Here is an 8,904-nt window from a genome sequence, read left to right as displayed (position 1 = left end):
ATGCTGGTTTCATTTACCCGGTTCCTATAACTAATTGGGTATCGAATATTGTTCCTGTGATGAAAAAGCAAGGAACGATTAGAGTGTGCATTGATTACAGGGATGTAAATCAAGCTTGTCCAAAGGACAACTACCCTACACCCTTCATCGACCAAGTAATTGATGAATGCGTCGGATGAAAAATCTTTTCATTTATGGATGGATTTTCTGGGTATAATCAAATAAATATCTGCCCACAGGACTAGTCAAAGACTGCTTTATATGTCCATGGGGCACATTCGCGTACCGCAAACTACCTTTCGGTTTAAAGAATGGAGGGGCGATGTTTCAGAGGGCTATGGACTATCCTTTCATGACATCAAGAACATCGTTCAACCATATCTCGACAATCTTCCGGCTCATTCGCAAAACTGGACTGATAATCCACAGCATTTGAGAGATATATTTCTACGTTGTCGATACTATATGATACAAGTCAATCCACACAAGTGTGTGTTTTGTGTCGATTCTAGTTGACTACTTGGCTTCGTGGTTTCTAAGGACGGAATTCAACTCGACACATGTAAGGTTCAGGAAATCATCGATATGCCTCCACCTTCAAATTTTCTTCAGATTCAAAAACTCCAAGGGAAAGCAAACTTTCTGAGGAGGTTCATTCCAAATTACACCGAACTTGCTAAAGGTTATACGCGTCTTTTGAAAAAATAAGTACCCTTCAACTGGGATCAGGTTGCGCAAGCTTCCTTTGATGCTCTAAAGGAATCCCTAATAAAAGCATCATTAATGTATGCTCCTGATTATCAAAAATACTTTAACCTGTATCTAGCTACATTAGATACAACCATTGCAATGGTTTTAGTTCAATAAGAAAATGGAATCAAACATCCTCTCTATTATTTAAGTCGAAACTCAAATGATATAGAAAGCAAGCACTCCTATATTGAAAAATTGGCTCTTGCAGCTGTTTAAGTAGTACATATATTTTGAAACTATATCCTCTTTCGTAAAACTACCATTTTGTCAGATTGCAACACTATGACTTACATTCTGTCGCGTCAGTTACTTGGGGAAAAATATTCAAAATGGATAGCTATTTTGCAAGATTTTGATCTAGAATTCGTAAAATCCAAATCAAAGAAATCTCTAGTTTTCGTGGAGTTACTATGCGACTTCCCATCATTGTCCAACGATTCAACATGCAAATCATCAATTGTGGATGAATCTTCGTTTCTGATATCATCGAGTGATCCATCGTATGGAGATATAATCATCTATCTCCAAACCCAAACATACAAGCCTAATACCTCTCGCTCAAAACAACGACGTACTCGATACCAAGCAAAAGACTACATGATCGTCAGTGATACACTTTACCGTCGTGGTACAAATACAGTTCTGCAAAGGTGCCTCACCCATGAGGAGGCTGAAAAAGTCTTGAATGATTTTCATTCAGGTGCATGTGGGGGGCATCAATCTGGTTATGCTACGGCACAAAATATTTTATGAGCAGGTTACTTTTGGCCAACAATGTTCAAAGATTGCATAACCGCAGTCAGAAGTTGCCATGCTTGTCAAATATTTGACCGCAAAACCAAAATACCACCCACACCTCTGAATCCAGTAGTTGTTGTTGCGTCATTTGCCAAATGGGGCATAGATTTCATGACATGTAGCTACACCTCTGAATGGGGGCATGGGTATATCATAGTCGCGGTTGACTATTTTATGAAATGGGCTAAGGCGATGCCTACACTAAACAACAGCAGCGAAACGGCTACTCTTTTCTTTTTCAATCATGTAGTCTCTAGGTTTGGTGTTCCACAGGCTATAGTCACAGATCATGGATTGCATTTCCGCAATCACATGATGGTCGAATTGGCTGCCAAATTAGGATTGCCCCACAACAGTTCTACTCCATATTATCTGCAAGCTAACAAACAAGTTAAGGCCATCAACAAAGTCCTGAAGCGCATGCTGCAAAGGATGATTGGATTACACAAACGGAGTTGGCACCTAATCCTGTACTCAGTCTTGTGGGCATATAGAACCTCAGTAAGAAATGTGATCGGGTTTACACCCTTTTAGCTGGTGTATGGCCTAGAAGTCGTCTTACCAATTCAATGTGAGATTTCATCTCTTAAGCTCGCAATCAACCTTCTCCTCGGAACTTCAGAGGAAGAGGCTCGTTTCTTGGAACTAATCCAATTGCATGAAACCCGTTGTGACACTACCTTAGCTAATGAAACTCATAATAAATGAGTTAAGGCATAATTTGACAAAAGTTTCAAATCCCGTGTCTTCTCAGAAGGTGACCTGGTCTTGCTTTACGATCAGGAATCTGATAAATTTGGAGTAGGTAAGTTCCAATGTTTGTGGATGGGTCCCTACATTGTTAAACGAGTGTTAGCAAAAGGAGCCTATGAGCTAGTAGATTACGATGGGATTCCACTAGCACAACCCCGAAACGGGTTGTACCTTAAGCGTTACTATGCTTGACTAAGTGTAGTAACCTCTTTATATGCTTTTGTTACATTTTTGTTTTCGTCAAGAGTGATCATTTGGGTTAGTAATCCACTTTTACATTTATTTCAGATTTCGAACCTATTGGAATCATTTGTTGGATATGCTGATGGAGCTAGTCGTAGTACATAGAACCTATCTTCTGCGGCCTGGGCCATTTTTTATCCAAGCAGCAAGTTAGTGAGTTTCAGAGGAGTATGTATTTGTCGGTCAACGAACAACATCGCTGAGTATAGCGTGTTGATAGAACTTATCTTTGATGCCATCACACGTGGCATAAGCCGACTTATTGTCAGGCTAGACTCACAACTTGTCATCCTACAGCTTACGTGCATCTATTCTGTTCAGAATCCAGATATCTATCGTATGTTCCTAAGTGTCAGGATTTTGGAAAGGTAGTTTGATTCTATTTAATATCAACACATTTCCAGAAACATAAACACATTAACTAATTCATTAGCAAATTATGTCTTAGATAGAAATTTGCAGCATTTATAAAATAAAGCATTTTAATCAACATTTGCATCAGGATCATATAACTTAACCAAAATAAAGCTCTGAAAATAAAAAATATATATAACTGTTTATAGTTTGTCAAAATGTTCTGTGTCCAAGACAAAATCGGTCACATGACCCAAAAACTCAAAAATGCAGGGAAGCACCCTAGACTAATGGTGCTGGTGATAACAAGTCACCGCCTATGCGATCATACATAAGAGCCTAGTCTATCAGCTCGACACGCCAGTAGTATGGCGTTGTAATCTCAGAGGTAACTCGTCAGTCCTCACATCCTGAATACCAAGGGTGAGACCCACGATCTGATCCTGCAATACTGCAAGGGTCTCGGCTACGTCCAAATCGCGAAGGACAACCCTCCCTACAGCCTCTCTTGCTGGAATGGCAGCTACTACCCTCGGGCGCACTGCTGGTTGCACTGGTCCAATATCTGCACAAATATATGGGTTTGATTAGTCTTGATAACATTAAAATGACATAAGAACATTATAAAAACAATAAACAGAGATATGGTCAGATCTTTTTACCTATGACACCCCACTGCTCGCCAGCCGGCAGCACCAAATATGGGTCACCCCAGAAATCCATCCCAACATACGGATACTCGGCAAAGACCATTTGTTAATGGTTGAACCACTCAAAGAAGGCATCATAGAATGAAATCTGTGATTGATCAACATGTTTGGCCATAATATCAACCCATCTCTACATCCGTGGTTCTGTAGGCACTGGCACTCTGAGTGAAATGTACTATGTCTGCATCAATGGGATCTTCTCCAAGGCGAAAGTAGTCAAAATAGAACTATAACCAAAGTTCTTGGATCTTCCATTCTTCACCTTGGTAAGTTGTTTGTTTATAACTGAAAGTATTGCATCACACCAGTTGAATACCTTTGGTTCAAGGCATTCCAGAGCATACTGCATGTAGGACCTGTTGACCAAATGAAGAGCCCTGCTACTAGCCAATCTAGCAAAGGTGAATAAGATAGTCCTCAGATACCAGTCAGTGACATCTTGAATATTGCTCTTGCCATCTCTGCTCAGCTGAGATCCATCTCTACAAAACTGGCGAATATAATCCCTCACGGATTCACCCCCACGATCGGATCCTGATAGTGAGAGAGGGGCAGCATGCTTCGATAAATCGGTCAAGAAGTAGATATCCTCAATTTTCAAATGGATGGATTTACCTCAAATCTGGAACATTTAGTTGGTAGGATCCTATGCATCGAGAAAATATTGCAACAAATTGATTTGTTGCTTCATGCTGGATATGCGGAAGAATTTGAGCAAGCCACAGTTCCGCAATGCAGTCACCGTACCCATATCATGTAAAGCAACCATGTCCTCTTCTTCATGCTCGTGTTCACGCCATGTATCGACCATCTTGATCCGATGAATCTCTGAAAAACAAACAAGAGAAGAATTAAGATCTTGATTCAAGAAAAAACAGGCAAAATTTCCATGAAAAAATAGTGCATAAACTTTCCTTTTTTGTGCCCATCGCACCCCAGCTATGTACTAGGTGGGATGCATCCTGACTGGCCAATGGCTAGCGCAGTATGCATCGCACCTTTCAATGTATACTAGGTGCGATGGGGAGAGAACGAATTGTTCAAACCCCAGAGGCCCAGAAGAATAGGGAAACATGTGCAGAATCAGAAAATGAAAGAATGCAATTGAAGAGCTCAGGGTTAGCTCCTACCTGGTCCAGACGACGCCAAAAATAGTCCATAGAATCTCCGAGAATCAACTGGTGAAAATCGAGAGGGAAAACACCTCCAGAGCTCCAAAAATCCCAAATTTGAATGAAATGGTAAAAATGAGAGGTAAAAACTACTTTTATGTTACTATTCACATAGTTCAAGTAAAATATTGTTGTTTAACTCATTTTTCAAGCATGTATTTACATTTTTAATCAATTTGATGGAGTAATTGAACAGGCAGTACGACCGTCAGAAGAACATAGTGTTAATGGTGAAATCAACATCTCTGACTATTATCATAGGCAGTTTTATGCGAAGTTCAAGCTCGTTAAAAAATAAACCTAGCAATGAGCAAATGTTCCTCCAGAGTTTAAGCTCATTAAAAAATGAACCCACCTTCGGTAAATAATCTTTGCGATCGCATAATTATCAGCTTTTGAGCCTTGGTTGTGTTCTTACCATCACCCCCACTCTTTTTTAGCCGTTCATACGCCTCCATTTGATTGTTTATCCTTTTGAGGAATAGCTGCGATGAGTGATTCTATTAGCCACCTTCTTTACACTGTCGTGATTAAAAAGTTCCAAACCTTACCTGGAGCCAGTTGCTATCCAAAAACATCACTCGTTCCTTAAAAAACGAGTCTCCTTTAAGCTCTTTTCATCTGACTAATAAAATATGAAAAGATTGCCGAGCAATTAGCCTCTATAGCTCATTAAAGTGATCGGAAGTGCCATCCGTCCTCTAGATTTTAATCTTTTTGGACATGAGGGATCATTACACAAAAATATCGAGCGCTTGTCTTGTTCGGCTTGTTAGAACTATCGAAAATTCATCCCTTTCGTATTATTTTACACTTTTTCGGACTTAAGGGATTATATTACAAAAAAGGACTACTGGAGTTGCCTTTACGTCTCTTTATAGACTCTCTAAAATTGAAAAGGACCAAGTTATCTTCGTCGTTAAACTCATTAAAACAATAGCGACAAACTTGTCTATGCAAACAAGAGCGAGTTTCATTGTCGTTAGGCTCGTTAAAACATAGTGACAGGTTTGCTCAAAGGGTAAATTATAGAACAAGCATATGTTATCCTTCTCAAGCTTAACAAAAAATAAAGAGGTACTGGTCAGCAATGATTGGGGAAAAAGGGAAGAAAACTTAAATAGCTTCATTGGTAGCAGGTCGCTCTTGAACATGACACTTTCACTCCATCACGATGATTGAGTCGGGTTGGGTTATTCCGTTCACCGGTCATATCACCATTGGTCTGCCGTACCATCCATTTTGGGATTAACGCTACCAATCCATTTCAGTGTCGCCGATATGTTTAAGAGAATTCGCTCAGAGAATTCACCAACCTAGTTAACACCTCATCCACTGCAATACTTTCACTCTCCATTTTTCATGGTCACCACCCTGAACCTTGTATCATCAGATCGTTTTCACCTCCACAAAATCATTTGCTCTGTTCCCTATCATAGATGTGGGATTCATTAAGGTCCTCCTATGACGGGTTACTTCTTGTCGACATCAGCTCATTATCCAAGCAGTTGACTTAGGAACAACCCTTCAGTACTTTGAAGCTTGCATGCCTCAATTACAAGTTTCTCACTTCCGGCGACAGGTTTACATCAATGGCCTTCAACTGAAAGATTTTGCGTGGTGTTCGACATCAACTCATGTATTCACACCACGTGAATTGAACTGTAGTACCTTGAGGGTCATTATCATTATCGGTGATTCCTCTCACGCTTGTTAACATCTTACATCATTGGCTGGTAATCAGGCGATGTCTTCCCATATTCGACATCAGAACATCTTTTCACATGGATCAAATTGTACTTCGGGCGAAGATTGAATGAGTTTGAAGACTCCAGATCTAGTTTCATCCATCCGGGCTATGATATATTCAGGAAAATAAAGACATCAAATGTACATCACAGCTGCACAGATAATCATCCAAACTAAGGGATGATGGCTCTACCAGAATCATCAGTTTGCCACACAGACGATTGTCTGTCTTATGTACATGAAAATGAATTTATAAAGCTGAGCATGGGAATGCCCACCTCAGCTAGATCATGAAAATATTATGAAGATAATGTATTACATTGTATCTTATTACAGGTCACCTTCTAGTTCGAAAAACCTTGGATCCTCATTATAAAGCATTTTACTAGACATCAAAAGATTTACGACCTCATGCTTTAGGGGGCAACTATTATAGACATATTTGGGTGCTGCAACCCCAATCACATATGTCCATAAACGAAGGGCTTCCAAACCCCTAAAAGTTTTGTTTCATACCATAAAGGAACAAGGTCAGCTGATTACATCATTTCCTAGAAGTTCCCCCTGAAAAACTACTCAGAACTGGTCAAAACTGGATCATACAGACTGCTCCATGTTGAGGGTGCGATGCATCTCACATGTTACACACGGGGGGTGCGATGCACAATGAAAAGCCATTCTGCAGGGTGCGATGAGCAAGAGCAGACAAACGGCAGAAGCAGTTTGCTAGGTGGAAATTCAAAGAATCTTTTAGAAACTGCTCATACGACACTTGCCTCTCTGAATTTGCCCAGGGATGAGTAAGAGATCTGAAATCTCCAAGTGGAGCCAAGAACTATCAGTGAAATGACACTAATCAAAATCCCAGAAGCTGACTCACTCTCCTGCAAACATCTATATATGGATCCCTCATCCTAGAGATCCAGAGGCTGGAATTTTGTAATTTGCAAGAAAGTGCTGTTGGTTTCTCTTTGAAGACATTATTGGGTGATCTTGCTTTATATGAGGTGAAGAGGGCTTTCATGCTGGGAGGATGATGCTGGATCAGACAACTTGGTTGTAATCCTCTCTTCTACTACTTTTATCAATAAAGCTATTTGAGTTTTCCTCCATATGCTTGTATATCTCTGAATCTTGTATTTGTATATACATTTATATGGTTAATGTACATCTGATCCTACATTGTTTATGGCTATAGATCTCTATGCTTTGATGGTATTTTGTTGATTTGACTCTACAGGTGTGCTTTGAAGTGGGACAAGTGAGAAAGAAGTGGCGATATCTCTATCAAGAGAGAGAGGAAACGAGCAAGGAGACTAGCGAAAGACTGAGGTTGGTACTCTCTGCTTCTCTCATAAAAGAAAACACAAGTAACTTTAGTTTGTTTGTTTCTAAGATAGCTACCCGTCTTAGTGGGACTAGCAGCTCTAAATGGACACTAGTTTTCCCAATAACAATATTTTATTTAAATTTTGGGTCCATGGAATTCTTAATCCCTGGAACACTAGATCATACTATATGGACATAATGTAAACAAAAATTATATTCTCAACATCAATAGTATATCTATGTACTCACAAATCCCACCTGATTGTTAGGGCTAAACATGCAAGGCCATAAATATTTGCATGAAAATGTTTAATAATTCATACAAGGTATGTAATCATACACTTCTCATAATTTCTTTGTCAATTTGCATATGCAACCCAATCGACATTCAATTACTAAAAAATGATACTTTATGCAAACCTCTACCCTGATATTTTTCATATTGTATTGCTATAATCATATATCTATCGAACTCTGTATCCGCATAACAAAACTACCAAAGGTATTCACGTAACACAAAATTATCATTAATTCTAATGATGCATTAATATTATTAATTTTACTCAATATTTAGAATAACGACAGTGAATTTTAATCTCTAACTGAAAATTTTGTCTAGAAATTGTGCAAGAGAAAACACTAATCCACCCAACCTTAAATCAACATCTGATTCTCCCAACCAAAATGTTCTTGCCTCAAATCAGTTCATCGTGGCCCATAGGCCAACCTACTAAAAATAATCAAATACAAAATAAAATGTTTTCATAACAACGGAGCAGTGTTACACAACCATTATCCCGAGTGTGTTGTGGGAGAGGCCACAACTAGCCGTAGCTGTTAATTTTTTCTTAAACAAAGGGCCGCAGTCCTAACGTCATAAACCATGAATATCTACCGCTAGCACGAGTCATGATCAAAAATCAGTGCCAAGTTAGCCACCATAGCCACCTTTGCAAAGAAGTCAGTGTGAAGAGTCAAAGGTTTCATCGTGAAAATTATATGGTGTCGAGCCCATGAAAATTCTAGCCAACGAGAAGTCAACC

This window comes from Pinus tabuliformis, chromosome 7 (assembly GCF_031772625.1).
Source record: "Pinus tabuliformis cultivar Carrire ecotype Pingquan chromosome 7, CPIR1, whole genome shotgun sequence".
NCBI lineage: Eukaryota > Viridiplantae > Streptophyta > Pinopsida > Pinales > Pinaceae > Pinus > Pinus tabuliformis.
This window is presented reverse-complemented; position numbering follows the sequence as displayed.